At 37.3% G+C, this 18,636-nt stretch overlaps 1 long non-coding RNA gene across 1 annotated transcript; it reads right to left on the reverse strand.

Moving 5' to 3' along the window:
• Positions 1-17,082: 17,082 nt before the first annotated feature.
• Positions 17,083-17,843, reverse strand: LOC306917367. Its single transcript, XR_013789158.1, has 2 exons — positions 17,775-17,843; positions 17,083-17,656 (listed from the first exon to the last, which is right to left on the reverse strand). It is a non-coding gene; the product is annotated as an uncharacterized lncRNA (long non-coding RNA).
• Positions 17,844-18,636: the final 793 nt, after the last annotated feature.

Raw genomic sequence — 18,636 nt, forward strand, 5'->3', positions numbered from 1 at the left:
AAGCAACTCAATAAAAAAGGTTTATAAACTGAAGGTTCTAATGTTCAAAACTCAAAAGCAACTCAATAAAAAAGGTTTATAAACTGAAGGTTCTATGTTCAAAACTCAAAAGCAACTAAAAAAAAAGGTTTATAAACTGAAGGTTCACAACTCAAACAACAAAAAGGACTACAAAACTTGTGTTAAAAAGACTGTTTTTTTCTAATGGTGTAGTGTTCAAACCTCACATTTTCAATGTCCATCTAAATACTGATAGGTGGGTTAAGTAAGACGTTCGCCATTATTTCCAACATCCCAGTGTGGCTTAGGAGATACATCTGGTACTTGTAAACCAAAGGTGCAGTGTTCAAACCTCACATTTTCACTGTCCATCTAAATTCTCGAATGTGGGTTAAGTATTACATTCCCGATTATAGCTTACATGCCAGTGTGGCTCAATAGATAAAAACTAGGCTTCATAAACCTAACATCATAGGTTCAAACCTCAAACAAAACTAAAATGCCAACTAAAAACAAAAACCCTCAACTCAAAAGCAACTCAATCAACAATGAAAAAACTACAAAACTTGTGTTAAAAATGCTGGTTCCAAAGCTTCAATACTGCAATCAAACTGAAGGAAGTAAAAAAAGGGAAACACTTTGAAACAAATGAAGGATAATTCCATGTTGTTAGCTTATAGATCAATATTGTTTGTTGTCGGTCGAAATACTGGAATTTATAAGCTAAAGGTGTAGTGTTCAAACCTCACATTTTCAATGTCCATCTAAATACTGATAGGTGGGTTAAGTAAGACGTTCGCCGATATATCTAACATGCCAGTGTAGCTCAAGAGATAAACCTGGAACTTGGAAACCAGAGGTGCAGTGTTCAAACCTCACATTTTCACAAACAGAAGGTCCTCAACCGTTCTCTTACGAGGCCTATCATGATAATAACATGATCCTACTGACCAGGCTCAGTATATTGGACTTTTGACTCCCACTACATTAAGAAGTGTGTTGATATCACCTCTTCTAGGAGGCAATATGACCCGTTTTAAAACCAATATACTTGACATTACGAGCTTAAGTAGCTCGTTCTCACTAGAATTTTCTGTGCCAGCGTTGCACTAGAAGTAATGTTAGGGGTTTATAAACGGAAGGTTCCTGGTTCAAAACTCAAAAGCAACTCAATAAAAAAGGTTTATAAACTGAAGGTTCTAAGGTTCTATGTTCAAAACTCAAAAGCAACTCAATAAAAAAGGTTTATAAACTGAAGGTTCTAAGGTTCTATGTTCAAAACTCAAAAGCAACTCAATAAAAAAGGTTTATAAACTGAAGGTTCTATGTTCAAAACTCAAAAGCAACTCAATAAAAAAGGTTTATAAACTGAAGGTTCACAACACAAACAACAAAAAGGACTACAAAACTTGTGTTAAAAAGACTGTTTTTTTCTAATGGTGTAGTGTTCAAACCTCACATTTTCAATGTCCATCTAAATACTGATAGGTGGGTTAAGTAAGACGTTCGCCGATATATCCAACATCCCAGTGTGGCTCGAGAGATAAACCAGGAACTTAGAAACCAGAGGTGCAGTGTTCAAACCTCACATTTTCACTGTCCATCTAATTTCTGAAAGGTGGGTTAAGTAAGACGTTCGCCGATATATCCAACATACCAGTGTGGCTCAAGAGATAAACCAGGAACTTAGAAACCAGAGGTGCAGTGTTCAAACCTCACATTTTCACTGTCCTTCTAAATTCTAGAATGTGGGTTAAGTAAGACGTTCGCCAATATATCTAACATCCCAGTGTGGCTCAAAAGATAACTCTGGAACTTGGAAACCAGAGGTGCAGTGTTCAAACCTCACATTTTCACAAACAGAAGGTCCTCAACCGTTCTCTTACGAGGCCTATCATGATAATAACATGATCCTACTGACCAGGCTCAGTATATTGGACTTTTGACTCCCACTACATTAAGAAGTGTGTTGATATCACCTCGTCTAGGAGGCAATATGACCTGTTTGATACCAATATACTTGACATTATGAGCTTAAGTAGCTCGTTCTCACTAGAATTTTCTGTGCCAGCGTGGCACTAGAAGTAATGTTAGGGGTTTATAAACGGAAGGTTCCTGGTTCAAAACTCAAAAGCAACTCAATAAAAAAGGTTTATAAACTGAAGGTTCTAAGGTTCTGTGTTCAAAACTCAAAAGCAACTCAATAAAAAAGGTTTATAAACTGAAGGTTCTAATGTTCAAAACTCAAAAGCAACTCAATAAAAAAGGTTTATAAACTGAAGGTTCTATGTTCAAAACTCAAAAGCAACTCAATAAAAAAGGTTTATAAACTGAAGGTTCACAACTCAAACAACAAAAAGGACTACAAAACTTGTGTTAAAAAGACTGTTTTTTTCTAATGGTGTAGTGTTCAAACCTCACATTTTCAATGTCCATCTAAATACTGATAGGTGGGTTAAGTAAGACGTTCGCCGTTATTTCCAACATCCCAGTGTGGCTTAGAAGATACATCTGGTACTTGTAAACCAAAGGTGCAGTGTTCAAACCTCACATTTTCACTGTCCATCTAAATTCTCGAATGTGGGTTAAGTATTACATTCCCGATTATAGCTTACATGCCAGTGTGGCTCAATAGATAAAAACTAGGCTTCATAAACCTAACATCATAGGTTCAAACCTCAAACAAAACTAAAATGCCAACTAAAAACAAAAACCCTCAACTCTAGTGATGTAAATAGGGTGCGTTTTGCGTCCCAAAATGCACTTTATAGTTTTGGGCCGCACTTCAAAAACATGCGTGCGTCCACGGGATGCACTACTGTACTCCGTGTACAGTAATAATAATCCACGTGAGAAATAAAAATCGCGGTAAAACAAATAATCTACGGACACGATCATTTTGCATGGCCGCATGCGACCTCATCCTACGTTATAAACGATAAAATCCACGTAGGACTCGTTGTAGAACCACTAGTTTGTAAGTTAACAACAACACAGTCTGACGGGCGCCGCCATCTTGCTCAGAGTCAAGCGCTGAGCGGAGCGCAGCCTGGAGACCAGAGCCGTTTAGAGAGAGAGAGTGACGACAACATACCGTTCAGTGACTCATGAAGCTCCGTGAATAAACAGTGAACGCGGTTGTCGCAACTCTCTCATCTACAGGCGAACATTTTTGAGCATGACAAACAGAGTAGACCCGATTGAATGGGAAACACACATTGTGTACTGTAACAAACGCCGACACTGTTGTATGTTGTGCGTTGTGGACCGGTGCCACCACACATTAACATGCCCCCACCCACCCCCCAAAAAAAGAAATGCCAAAGCCAACTGCAGGGCAACAAAAAATATTAGCAACCCTATTTTCTAAATCTAACATCATCATCTGCTAATGATGATGATGTGTGCTGCTGTGCACAGCCTACCTCCTCCATGACTGCTTCTACTTAATCTCCAGGTTAGTTTTGTAGCATTCATTTTTATTTTGTATGTATTGTGTAATGTGTCATGAAAACAACAAAGATTTATTAACAGTTAAAACTGGCAGAATTATTATAGATTTCATATAGCCAAAATCATATGAAATATGTATGTAGTATGAATGTAGAGGTTTTTTTTTTATTATAATTTATTTTGCTAGCTTTAGTTATAATAATAATTTCTTCTTCGTTTTCTACATGAATATAACCACATTATAACCATATAAGATGAAATGGGAGTTAAATGCTGCAATTTGTAAAAATGGCAAAATATGACTCTTAAACGTCGCTGAAGTGGGACTCATCAAATGTCCCTGGGACTCATCTAAAAGACCACCCCTGCATCCCGGGACTCATTACATTGAAAACCTATTTACATCACTGCAACTCAAAAGCACTCAATCAACAATGAAAAAAACTACAAAACTTGTGTTAAAAATGCTGGTTCCAAAGCTTCAATACTGCAATCAAACTGAAGGAAGTAAAAAAAGGGAAACACTTTGAAACAAATGAAGGATAATTCCATGTTGTTAGCTTATAGATCAATATTGTTTGTTGTCGGTCGAAATACTGGAATTTATAAGCTAAAGGTGTAGTGTTCAAACCTCACATTTTCAATGTCCATCTAAATACTGATAGGTGGGTTAAGTAAGACGTTCGCTGATATATCTAACATGCCAGTGTAGCTCAAGAGATAAACCTGGAACTTGGAAACCAGAGGTGCAGTGTTCAAACCTCACATTTTCACAAACAGAAGGTCCTCAACCGTTCTCTTACGAGGCCTATCATGATAATAACATGATCCTACTGACCAGGCTCAGTATATTGGACTTTTGACTCCCACTACATTAAGAAGTGTGTTGATATCACCTCTTCTAGGAGGCAATATGACCTGTTTGATACCAATATACTTGACATTACGAGCTTAAGTAGCTCGTTCTCACTAGAATTTGCTGTGCCAGCGTGGCACTAGAAGTAATGTTAGGGGTTTATAAACGGAAGGTTCCTGGTTCAAAACTCAAAAGCAACTCAATAAAAAAGGTTTATAAACTGAAGGTTCTAAGGTTCTATGTTCAAAACTCAAAAGCAACTCAATAAAAAAGGTTTATAAACTGAAGGTTCTAAGGTTCTATGTTCAAAACTCAAAAGCAACTCAATAAAAAAGGTTTATAAACTGAAGGTTCTATGTTCAAAACTCAAAAGCAACTCAATAAAAAAGGTTTATAAACTGAAGGTTCACAACTCAAACAACAAAAAGGACTACAAAACTTGTGTTAAAAAGACTGTTTTTTTCTAATGGTGTAGTGTTCAAACCTCACATTTTCAATGTCCATCTAAATACTGATAGATGGGTTAAGTAAGACGTTCGCCGATATATCCAACATCCCAGTGTGGCTCGAGAGATAAACCAGGAACTTAGAAACCAGAGGTGCAGTGTTCAAACCTCACATTTTCACTGTCCATCTAATTTCTGAAAGGTGGGTTAAGTAAGACGTTCGCCGATATATCCAACATACCAGTGTGGCTCAAGAGATAAACCAGGAACTTAGAAACCAGAGGTGCAGTGTTCAAACCTCACATTTTCACTGTCCTTCTAAATTCTAGAATGTGGGTTAAGTAAGACGTTCGCCAATATATCTAACATCCCAGTGTGGCTCAAAAGATAACTCTGGAACTTGGAAACCAGAGGTGCAGTGTTCAAACCTCACATTTTCACAAACAGAAGGTCCTCAACCGTTCTCTTACGAGGCCTATCATGATAATAACATGATCCTACTGACCAGGCTCAGTATATTGGACTTTTGACTCCCACTACATTAAGAAGTGTGTTGATATCACCTCGTCTAGGAGGCAATATGACCTGTTTGATACCAATATACTTGACATTACGAGCTTAAGTAGCTCGTTCTCACTAGAATTTTCTGTGCCAGCGTGGCACTAGAAGTAATGTTAGGGGTTTATAAACGGAAGGTTCCTGGTTCAAAACTCAAAAGCAACTCAATAAAAAAGGTTTATAAACTGAAGGTTCTAAGGTTCTGTGTTCAAAACTCAAAAGCAACTCAATAAAAAAGGTTTATAAACTGAAGGTTCTAATGTTCAAAACTCAAAAGCAACTCAATAAAAAAGGTTTATAAACTGAAGGTTCTATGTTCAAAACTCAAAAGCAACTAAAAAAAAAAGGTTTATAAACTGAAGGTTCACAACTCAAACAACAAAAAGGACTACAAAACTTGTGTTAAAAAGACTGTTTTTTTCTAATGGTGTAGTGTTCAAACCTCACATTTTCAATGTCCATCTAAATACTGATAGGTGGGTTAAGTAAGACGTTTGCCATTATTTCCAACATCCCAGTGTGGCTTAGGAGATAAATCTGGTACTTGTAAACCAAAGGTGCAGTGTTCAAACCTCACATTTTCACTGTCCATCTAAATTCTCGAATGTGGGTTAAGTATTACATTCCCGATTATAGCTTACATGCCAGTGTGGCTCAATAGATAAAAACTAGGCTTCATAAACCTAACATCATAGGTTCAAACCTCAAACAAAACTAAAATGCCAACTAAAAACAAAAACCCTCAACTCAAAAGCAACTCAATCAACAATGAAAAAACTACAAAACTTGTGTTAAAAATGCTGGTTCCAAAGCTTCAATACTGCAATCAAACTGAAGGAAGTAAAAAAAGGGAAACACTTTGAAACAAATGAAGGATAATTCCATGTTGTTAGCTTATAGATCAATATTGTTTGTTGTCGGTCGAAATACTGGAATTTATAAGCTAAAGGTGTAGTGTTCAAACCTCACATTTTCAATGTCCATCTAAATACTGATAGGTGGGTTAAGTAAGACGTTCGCCGATATATCTAACATGCCAGTGTAGCTCAAGAGATAAACCTGGAACTTGGAAACCAGAGGTGCAGTGTTCAAACCTCACATTTTCACAAACAGAAGGTCCTCAACCGTTCTCTTACGAGGCCTATCATGATAATAACATGATCCTACTGACCAGGCTCAGTATATTGGACTTTTGACTCCCACTACATTAAGAAGTGTGTTGATATCACCTCTTCTAGGAGGCAATATGACCTGTTTTAAAACCAATATACTTGACATTACGAGCTTAAGTAGCTCGTTCTCACTAGAATTTTCTGTGCCAGCGTTGCACTAGAAGTAATGTTAGGGGTTTATAAACGGAAGGTTCCTGGTTCAAAACTCAAAAGCAACTCAATAAAAAAGGTTTATAAACTGAAGGTTCTAAGGTTCTATGTTCAAAACTCAAAAGCAACTCAATAAAAAAGGTTTATAAACTGAAGGTTCTAAGGTTCTATGTTCAAAACTCAAAAGCAACTCAATAAAAAAGGTTTATAAACTGAAGGTTCACAACTCAAACAACAAAAAGGACTACAAAACTTGTGTTAAAAAGACTGTTTTTTTCTAATGGTGTAGTGTTCAAACCTCACATTTTCAATGTCCATCTAAATACTGATAGGTGGGTTAAGTAAGACGTTCGCCGATATATCCAACATCCCAGTGTGGCTCGAGAGATAAACCAGGAACTTAGAAACCAGAGGTGCAGTGTTCAAACCTCACATTTTCACTGTCCATCTAATTTCTGAAAGGTGGGTTAAGTAAGACGTTCGCCGATATATCCAACATACCAGTGTGGCTCAAGAGATAAACCAGGAACTTAGAAACCAGAGGTGCAGTGTTCAAACCTCACATTTTCACTGTCCTTCTAAATTCTAGAATGTGGGTTAAGTAAGACGTTCGCCAATATATCTAACATCCCAGTCTTGCTCAAAAGATAACTCTGGAACTTGGAAACCAGAGGTGCAGTGTTCAAACCTCACATTTTCACAAACAGAAGGTCCTCAACCGTTCTCTTACGAGGCCTATCATGATAATAACATGATCCTACTGACCAGGCTCAGTATATTGGACTTTTGACTCCCACTACATTAAGAAGTGTGTTGATATCACCTCGTCTAGGAGGCAATATGACCTGTTTGATACCAATATACTTGACATTATGAGCTTAAGTAGCTCGTTCTCACTAGAATTTTCTGTGCCAGCGTGGCACTAGAAGTAATGTTAGGGGTTTATAAACGGAAGGTTCCTGGTTCAAAACTCAAAAGCAACTCAATAAAAAAGGTTTATAAACTGAAGGTTCTATGTTCAAAACTCAAAAGCAACTCAATAAAAAAGGTTTATAAACTGAAGGTTCACAACTCAAACAACAAAAAGGACTACAAAACTTGTGTTAAAAAGACTGTTTTTTTCTAATGGTGTAGTGTTCAAACCTCACATTTTCAATGTCCATCTAAATACGGATAGGTGGGTTAAGTAAGACGTTCGCCGATATATCCAACATCCCAGTGTGGCTCGAGAGATAAACCAGGAACTTAGAAACCAGAGGTGCAGTGTTCAAACCTCACATTTTCACTGTCCATCTAATTTCTGAAAGGTGGGTTAAGTAAGACGTTCGCCGATATATCCAACATACCAGTGTGGCTCAAGAGATAAACCAGGAACTTAGAAACCAGAGGTGCAGTGTTCAAACCTCACATTTTCACTGTCCTTCTAAATTCTAGAATGTGGGTTAAGTAAGACGTTCGCCAATATATCTAACATCCCAGTGTGGCTCAAAAGATAACTCTGGAACTTGGAAACCAGAGGTGCAGTGTTCAAACCTCACATTTTCACAAACAGAAGGTCCTCAACCATTCTCTTACGAGGCCTATCATGATAATAACATGATCCTACTGACCAGGCTCAGTATATTGGACTTTTGACTCCCACTACATTAAGAAGTGTGTTGATATCACGTCGTCTAGGAGGCAATATGACCTGTTTGATACCAATATACTTGACATTATGAGCTTAAGTAGCTCGTTCTCACTAGAATTTTCTGTGCCAGCGTGGCACTAGAAGTAATGTTAGGGGTTTATAAACGGAAGGTTCCTGGTTCAAAACTCAAAAGCAACTCAATAAAAAAGGTTTATAAACTGAAGGTTCTAAGGTTCTGTGTTCAAAACTCAAAAGCAACTCAATAAAAAAGGTTTATAAACTGAAGGTTCTAATGTTCAAAACTCAAAAGCAACTCAATAAAAAAGGTTTATAAACTGAAGGTTCTATATTCAAAACTCAAAAGCAACTCAATAAAAAAGGTTTATAAACTGAAGGTTCACAACTCAAACAACAAAAAGGACTACAAAACTTGTGTTAAAAAGACTGTTTTTTTCTAATGGTGTAGTGTTCAAACCTCACATTTTCAATGTCCATCTAAATACTGATAGGTGGGTTAAGTAAGACGTTCGCCGTTATTTCCAACATCCCAGTGTGGCTTAGAAGATACATCTGGTACTTGTAAACCAAAGGTGCAGTGTTCGAACCTCACATTTTCACTGTCCATCTAAATTCTCGAATGTGGGTTAAGTATTACATTCCCGATTATAGCTTACATGCCAGTGTGGCTCAATAGATAAAAACTAGGCTTCATAAACCTAACATCATAGGTTCAAACATCAAACAAAACTAAAATGCCAACTAAAAACAAAAACCCTCAACTCAAAAGCACTCAATCAACAATGAAAAAAACTACAAAACTTGTGTTAAAAATGCTGGTTCCAAAGCTTCAATACTGCAATCAAACTGAAGGAAGTAAAAAAAGGGAAACACTTTGAAACAAATGAAGGATAATTCCATGTTGTTAGCTTATAGATCAATATTGTTTGTTGTCGGTCGAAATACTGGAATTTATAAGCTAAAGGTGTAGTGTTCAAACCTCACATTTTCAATGTCCATCTAAATACTGATAGGTGGGTTAAGTAAGACATTCGCCGATATATCTAACATGCCAGTGTAGCTCAAGAGATAAACCTGGAACTTGGAAACCAGAGGTGCAGTTTTCAAACCTCACATTTTCACAAACAGAAGGTCCTCAACCGTTCTCTTACGAGGCCTATCATGATAATAACATGATCCTACTGACCAGGCTCAGTATATTGGACTTTTGACTCCCACTACATTAAGAAGTGTGTTGATATCACCTCGTCTAGGAGGCAATATGACCTGTTTGATACCAATATACTTGACATTACGAGCTTAAGTAGCTCGTTCTCACTAGAATTTTCTGTGCCAGCGTGGCACTAGAAGTAATGTTAGGGGTTTATAAACGGAAGGTTCCTGGTTCAAAACTCAAAAGCAACTCAATAAAAAAGGTTTATAAACTGAAGGTTCTAAGGTTCTGTGTTCAAAACTCAAAAGCAACTCAATAAAAAAGGTTTATAAACTGAAGGTTCTAATGTTCAAAACTCAAAAGCAACTCAATAAAAAAGGTTTATAAACTGAAGGTTCTATGTTCAAAACTCAAAAGCAACTAAAAAAAAAAGGTTTATAAACTGAAGGTTCACAACTCAAACAACAAAAAGGACTACAAAACTTGTGTTAAAAAGACTGTTTTTTTCTAATGGTGTAGTGTTCAAACCTCACATTTTCAATGTCCATCTAAATACTGATAGGTGGGTTAAGTAAGACGTTCGCCATTATTTCCAACATCCCAGTGTGGCTTAGGAGATAAATCTGGTACTTGTAAACCAAAGGTGCAGTGTTCAAACCTCACATTTTCACTGTCCATCTAAATTCTCGAATGTGGGTTAAGTATTACATTCCCGATTATAGCTTACATGCCAGTGTGGCTCAATAGATAAAAACTAGGCTTCATAAACCTAACATCATAGGTTCAAACCTCAAACAAAACTAAAATGCCAACTAAAAACAAAAACCCTCAACTCAAAAGCAACTCAATCAACAATGAAAAAACTACAAAACTTGTGTTAAAAATGCTGGTTCCAAAGCTTCAATACTGCAATCAAACTGAAGGAAGTAAAAAAAGGGAAACACTTTGAAACAAATGAAGGATAATTCCATGTTGTTAGCTTATAGATCAATATTGTTTGTTGTCGGTCGAAATACTGGAATTTATAAGCTAAAGGTGTAGTGTTCAAACCTCACATTTTCAATGTCCATCTAAATACTGATAGGTGGGTTAAGTAAGACGTTCGCCGATATATCTAACATGCCAGTGTAGCTCAAGAGATAAACCTGGAACTTGGAAACCAGAGGTGCAGTGTTCAAACCTCACATTTTCACAAACAGAAGGTCCTCAACCGTTCTCTTACGAGGCCTATCATGATAATAACATGATCCTACTGACCAGGCTCAGTATATTGGACTTTTGACTCCCACTACATTAAGAAGTGTGTTGATATCACCTCTTCTAGGAGGCAATATGACCTGTTTTAAAACCAATATACTTGACATTACGAGCTTAAGTAGCTCGTTCTCACTAGAATTTTCTGTGCCAGCGTTGCACTAGAAGTAATGTTAGGGGTTTATAAACGGAAGGTTCCTGGTTCAAAACTCAAAAGCAACTCAATAAAAAAGGTTTATAAACTGAAGGTTCTAAGGTTCTATGTTCAAAACTCAAAAGCAACTCAATAAAAAAGGTTTATAAACTGAAGGTTCTAAGGTTCTATGTTCAAAACTCAAAAGCAACTCAATAAAAAAGGTTTATAAACTGAAGGTTCTATGTTCAAAACTCAAAAGCAACTCAATAAAAAAGGTTTATAAACTGAAGGTTCACAACTCAAACAACAAAAAGGACTACAAAACTTGTGTTAAAAAGACTGTTTTTTTCTAATGGTGTAGTGTTCAAACCTCACATTTTCAATGTCCATCTAAATACTGATAGGTGGGTTAAGTAAGACGTTCGCCGTTATTTCCAACATCCCAGTGTGGCTTAGGAGATACATCTGGTACTTGTAAACCAAAGGTGCAGTGTTCAAACCTCACATTTTCAGTCCATCTAAATTCTCGAATGTGGGTTAAGTATTACATTCCCGATTATAGCTTACATGCCAGTGTGGCTCAATAGATAAAAACTAGGCTTCATAAACCTAACATCATAGGTTCAAACCTCAAACAAAACTAAAATGCCAACTAAAAACAAAAACCCTCAACTCAAAAGCAACTCAATCAACAACGAAAAAACTACAAAACTTGTGTTAAAAATGCTGGTTCCAAAGCTTCAATACTGCAATCAAACTGAAGGAAGTAAAAAAAGGGAAACACTTTGAAACAAATGAAGGATAATTCCATGTTGTTAGCTTATAGATCAATATTGTTTGTTGTCGGTCGAAATACTGGAATTTATAAGCTAAAGGTGTAGTGTTCAAACCTCACATTTTCAATGTCCATCTAAATACTGATAGGTGGGTTAAGTAAGACGTTCGCCGATATATCCAACATCCCAGTGTGGCTCGAGAGATAAACCAGGAACTTAGAAACCAGAGGTGCAGTGTTCAAACCTCACATTTTCACTGTCCATCTAATTTCTGAAAGGTGGGTTAAGTAAGACGTTCGCCGATATATCCAACATACCAGTGTGGCTCAAGAGATAAACCAGGAACTTAGAAACCAGAGGTGCAGTGTTCAAACCTCACATTTTCACTGTCCTTCTAAATTCTAGAATGTGGGTTAAGTAAGACGTTCGCCAATATATCTAACATCCCAGTGTGGCTCAAAAGTTAACTCTGGAACTTGGAAACCAGAGGTGCAGTGTTCAAACCTCACATTTTCACAAACAGAAGGTCCTCAACCGTTCTCTTACGAGGCCTATCATGATAATAACATGATCCTACTGACCAGGCTCAGTATATTGGACTTTTGACTCCCACTACATTAAGAAGTGTGTTGATATCACCTCTTCTAGGAGGCAATATGACCTGTTTTAAAACCAATATACTTGACATTACGAGCTTAAGTAGCTCGTTCTCACTAGAATTTTCTGTGCCAGCGTTGCACTAGAAGTAATGTTAGGGGTTTATAAACGGAAGGTTCCTGGTTCAAAACTCAAAAGCAACTCAATAAAAAAGGTTTATAAACTGAAGGTTCTAAGGTTCTATGTTCAAAACTCAAAAGCAACTCAATAAAAAAGGTTTATAAACTGAAGGTTCTAAGGTTCTATGTTCAAAACTCAAAAGTAACTCAATAAAAAAGGTTTATAAACTGAAGGTTCTATGTTCAAAAAGCAACTCAATAAAAAAGGTTTATAAACTGAAGGTTCACAACTCAAACAACAAAAACGACTACAAAACTTGTGTTAAAAAGACTGTTTTTTTCTAATGGTGTAGTGTTCAAACCTCACATTTTCAATGTCCATCTAAATACTGATAGGTGGGTTAAGTAAGACGTTCGCCGATATATCCAACATCCCAGTGTGGCTCGAGAGATAAACCAGGAACTTAGAAACCAGAGGTGCAGTGTTCAAACCTCACATTTTCACTGTCAATCTAATTTCTGAAAGGTGGGTTAAGTAAGACGTTCGCCGATATATCCAACATACCAGTGTGGCTCAAGAGATAAACCAGGAACTTAGAAACCAGAGGTGCAGTGTTCAAACCTCACATTTTCACTGTCCTTCTAAATTCTAGAATATGGGTTAAGTAAGACGTTCGCCAATATATCTAACATCCCAGTGTGGCTCAAAAGATAACTCTGGAACTTGGAAACCAGAGGTGCAGTGTTCAAACCTCACATTTTCACAAACAGAAGGTCCTCAACCGTTCTCTTACGAGGCCTATCATGATAATAACATGATCCTACTGACCAGGCTCAGTATATTGGACTTTTGACTCCCACTACATTAAGAAGTGTGTTGATATCACCTCGTCTAGGAGGCAATATGACCTGTTTGATACCAATATACTTGACATTATGAGCTTAAGTAGCTCGTTCTCACTAGAATTTTCTGTGCCAGCGTGGCACTAGAAGTAATGTTAGGGGTTTATAAACGGAAGGTTCCTGGTTCAAAACTCAAAAGCAACTCAATAAAAAAGGTTTATAAACTGAAGGTTCTAAGGTTCTGTGTTCAAAACTCAAAAGCAACTCAATAAAAAAGGTTTATAAACTGAAGGTTCTAATGTTCAAAACTCAAAAGCAACTCAATAAAAAAGGTTTATAAACTGAAGGTTCTATGTTCAAAACTCAAAAGCAACTCAATAAAAAAGGTTTATAAACTGAAGGTTCACAACTCAAACAACAAAAAGGACTACAAAACTTGTGTTAAAAAGACTGTTTTTTTCTAATGGTGTAGTGTTCAAACCTCACATTTTCAATGTCCATCTAAATACTGATAGATGGGTTAAGTAAGACGTTCGCCGATATATCCAACATCCCAGTGTGGCTCGAGAGATAAACCAGGAACTTAGAAACCAGAGGTGCAGTGTTCAAACCTCACATTTTCACTGTCCATCTAATTTCTGAAAGGTGGGTTAAGTAAGACGTTCGCCGATATATCCAACATACCAGTGTGGCTCAAGAGATAAACCAGGAACTTAGAAACCAGAATTTTCACTGTCCATCTAAATTCTCGAATGTGGGTTAAGTATTACATTCCCGATTATAGCTTACATGCCAGTGTGGCTCAATAGATAAAAACTAGGCTTCACAAACCTAACGTCATAGGTTCAAACCTCAAACAAAACTAAAATGCCAACTAAAAACAAAAACCCTCAAACAAAAAAACAAAAAAAGCCAACTAAAAACAAAAACCATCAAACCTCAAAAAAAAAGAAAACAACAAAAAAACTCAAATCAAAATAAAAAAAACCTAAAATAAATAGCAATAATTCAACCTAAAGTGAAGTCATTAAATAAAAAATACTGCTTTGCATAATCTGTAAATTAATTAAGCTCCACCCCAAGGAGGCGGGCTCCCAAAAAAAGATCATCCCTCTAGAGGCGGGCTCCTAAAAAGATCCTCCCCCTGGAGGTGTTCCCCCAATGCTCCTCCCCCCTCTACCGGAGCCAAAAGAGAGGATGAGGAGGGAGGCGGGCTTTCTCGGCAACTTTGCCTTAAAAAGCCAGAAATTGAAGGTTTTCCCTGAGCAAGATTCAAACCCACCACCTTCAGCTTGTGAAACCTCTGCTTTTCTCTTGCGCCACTCGGCTTTTCACACTTATAAAGATTTGGAGGTTGTATTTAAGGTTGAAAGGAGAGGTGACGGGTCAAGGGATGAAAATCCACATCAGACACCTCTACCCCTGCCAGAATGACTGAATTTGGAGGTTGTATTTAAGGTTGAAGGGAGAGGTGACAGGTCAAGGGATGAAAATCCACATCAGACACCTCTACCCCTGCCAGAATGACTGAATCTACAGATATACCCCCTGATGATCAGGGTTCATGATAAACTGAGATTTAGACTATTGTTTAAAACCATCTGTGGGAACATTTTTATTCTGTTACCCACATTTACTCTTTCATTGAGCAAACAAGATGTTTAGTTTGCCTTAGTAATGTCATTCATTGCAGACCAGTTATTGTCATCTCTCTTTTCTTAGTTTTAGATGACAAAAACTATAGCACTTTTAATCAACCAGAAATATAAATGTAGGCCACTTGTTTGATACATTACTTTTGCTGTATACTCATTTCAGACTTTACATTTAAACAAGGCAGATTTATATTTGTCATAGTATGACAATATCAAATTAATAATCAATTATAGGCTGAGACTTATACTTGTGAACTGCATTATGTCTGAGTGACCCGGGATGAAAATTGAATCCAACCACTTACATTTCATGTATTTATTTCAACAAACACCAATCAAAACATCTGTTTAGGCTAACAAGAATAACACATTGTGACATTGTATGACTTTCTTTTTTTAACTATGAACACTGTACTAAATGTTTTAACTATAGTTTTTTACAACTTAATTATTATGACATAGTATATCATAATTTATATAGCCTACTATTCCGAGGAATTTAAAAAAAGACACCTTTCTGCATGTGATATTGGCAGGATTTCATTGAAAAGGTTCAATTGAATAAGAAAAATAAGCATACTGTAGCGCTACATCAGGGGTTCTCAACGTTTTTGGCCAGGGACCCCCGGAAATGCTGTGACAATGTCTCGGGACCCCCGCCCTGCCCCCTCCCGACCCCCAATATAAATTGACTGCTACAATAACCTTAATAATAGAGACAATACACCATAAATAAATACTGAAACCAGATATAATCATTAGGGAAGGTGTATGCATGTACTATATGTGTTGGATAGGGTTTGAAAGGACTGTATTATATGGACTAGTTATGTGTTAGTTGTGAGTAATTCGCCCCCGGGGCGTCGGTCAGAACACTGGACAGGAGAGTGAAGTGGGTTTATGGTAGTTTACTGTATAGTTGTAGGCACAGGCATACAGGCATAGCATGGGGATGTAGATGGTACAGCACTGAGTGCGTGTCAATGTGGTTTCTGCAATAAATACAGACACGAAATAATAATAAATATGAGTACAGAATTACCATACACTAGTATACAATATAATAAGATACTGGATCATATTAATATCATCATAAACATTAGTACACACCACACCTTTCCATGTAAGCTGCCCAATAAGATCATTAGGTATCAATGACTCCATTAATAAGTCTCTGCGGCCCAAATCTGCACTAAATTGTCTTAATTGAACATCAAAGGGCCGACCAGCTGCGGGACGTTGCACAATGGCGGCGCCCGTGATATACACATGACCAAACAATTCACAGACCTAACGTGCTGAACAAGGAGCTTAAACATATAAATACACGTCGGTCCTTCCTAAATGCACTCTCTTACATGTTACGGAAACATATGGAAATATAATGAAGTGACGTGCCAAAGGCACGCAATGTAGGACATTGAATGAAGGAACCAAGTAATCAATCACTGTCACTTAAACCAGCGACGGAATAAACATATAGAAACAGCGGTGACTCAAACAGCATACAGAGATGACAGTCAGCAGGCATCACTGAACTAAATAATACACTTACAGTAGTCAAAGACGCACACTGGCACTGCAATGCTGCACAATGAAGAAACGATTAGGAGACGAGTGAACTTGTGAGACTTGCATTCACCGCTCCGCTCTGACTGGAATAATGACACACAATGCATTGCGCACTTAAGGTGGCAGGTACCTGTTGCTCTGAATAGTTCTTAAGGTGGTAATCTTTGGAACCTTTCTAACAATATGTACTATATGTAAACTCTTCATTTCCATTTTCCAGCCATTCAGTTGCAAAACAAAATAAAAACCTTTTTTTTAATAATTTGGGGACCCCCCAAAATAATTTGGCGACCCTCCAAGGGGTCACGACCCACGGGTTGAGAACCCCTGCGCTACATCATGAAATTATTAGTAGGCTAATGATAATTATAAGTGCTGTATTTATAACATACTTTTTAAGTTGTTTCCCTTCCAGCAGGTTACTAAATCTATCATACAGATCAATACCTAGGAGCCTATCTAAGGCCAGTTTACCCATTTACAGCAGAAATACAATTACATTTACAGCAGAAATAACCCAAATATAATCATTGAATCATTACTAAGGTGTTTAACAACATATGTACTTACTGTCACTGATAATGTCTAAACAGGAGAAACAATTTAAACAAACACACATTTCTGATCCTGAAACAAACATTTCTGAGCCTGCATGTTCTCAATCAAACTAATTACATCCTGCTTTCTGGAGTCGTCATGTGACCAGCCCACAGCAACAGGGTTGGGGTTTTGGACTTTATTTGAACCTAAACCACAGAAATACAAGTCAATTTACAGCATAAATAACCCAAATATAATCACTGAATCATTACAGTGTTTAACAAAATATGTGCTTGCCTTAGCCTACTTACATGTCTAAACAGGAGAAACAAACATTTCTGAGCCTACATCTGATCTGCCATTTTCAGCGAATATATGGAAGGGACCAGTACCAATATTATAATAGCCTAGTACCAGTATATTTATAGAATGCCGAATTGCCGATATAATGTAATATAGCACCTAAACAAATGCCACACATGACGTATGGTATAGGTAGCCAATGCTACCCTCTGGCGCTTGAAACCATGTATTACATTTACTACCTAACACAGCTCTGCATAGCATAGGTAGGTATGGACCGGTATCTATAGAGTAAATAAAGACAGAATGTAACAAATGCATTTATTGAAACTAAGGGGGGTTCAGGCAGCTCAGAGTTATGCAGGGGGGACGCAGAGTTGTCTGTATTTCTTGGAAGGTGCGGACGTGCCGATCTCATCATACACCTAAATGAACAGATAAGGCACATTAGTTTAGGATTAAACAGTACAGCATACTTTTTAATTGACCAATAATGGTAAGACTTGTGAAGAAAGAATGTAAATCTCTGATGTCTAAGCGTACCTGTCTGTTCTCATCATAGAATAATAAAAGGTTCTCATCCTCCTTCCACAGTGTAGTGTGTAGTGTTCGGGCAAAAGAGTTCCCTTCCCATACGCACCCCTTTTATTAGTTCCGGTTGGAGTGGACTATAATTAATTTAATCATGTGTAACCATGGGTCTTCAACGGGGGTCCAGGACCCAAAGTTACCACAGGGCGGAACATCTTTATGTGATGTTTTTTACATTAACCACTAACGGTAACCATCCCTATTCTGGTGGGAACATTGACTGAAAATAGCCGATCTACAAGCTCACAATGCGTTGCAACGATTTGGTGTAGATTAGAGAGAAAAAGAGCAGAACCAAAGGTCATAATAAGGTTTTCTACGTATTAAAGGTTTAAGTGGTAACTGATTGATTGATTGATTTGTCTTTATTTAAGTGTCATGGTTCCAAGGAGTCCCAGCCCATGTGGATTTACAGGACACTTCATTAAAAATGTTGTAACAATTTAAGGACTTTTAATAACTTTTTAATACCTTACAAAGAAAATAAATTAAATTAAAACTTTGGCCAAATTGTCAAATAATATAAGAAAGAGGCAAAAATTGTAAAAATAACTGATCTACAAGCTCACAACGGCTCGCAACACAAGGCGTTGTAAGCTTGTAGATCAGCAGCTATTTCCACAATACTTATCTGTGGAACCGAATCAAACAAACTAGGCATACCAGTTATCTCCTACATTCCGAATGTTTGCTGGGGTGTGTGTGTGTGGGGGTCCCCAGTTCAAATATAGTTAAAATATGGTTGTTTTGGGGGGTCCCCAGTTCAAATATAGTTCAAATATGGTTGTTTTGGGGGGTCCCCAGTTCAAATATA

The sequence above is a fragment of the Electrona antarctica genome, assembly GCF_951216825.1.
Source record: "Electrona antarctica genome assembly, chromosome: 24".
Classification (NCBI taxonomy): Eukaryota; Metazoa; Chordata; class Actinopteri; order Myctophiformes; family Myctophidae; genus Electrona; species Electrona antarctica.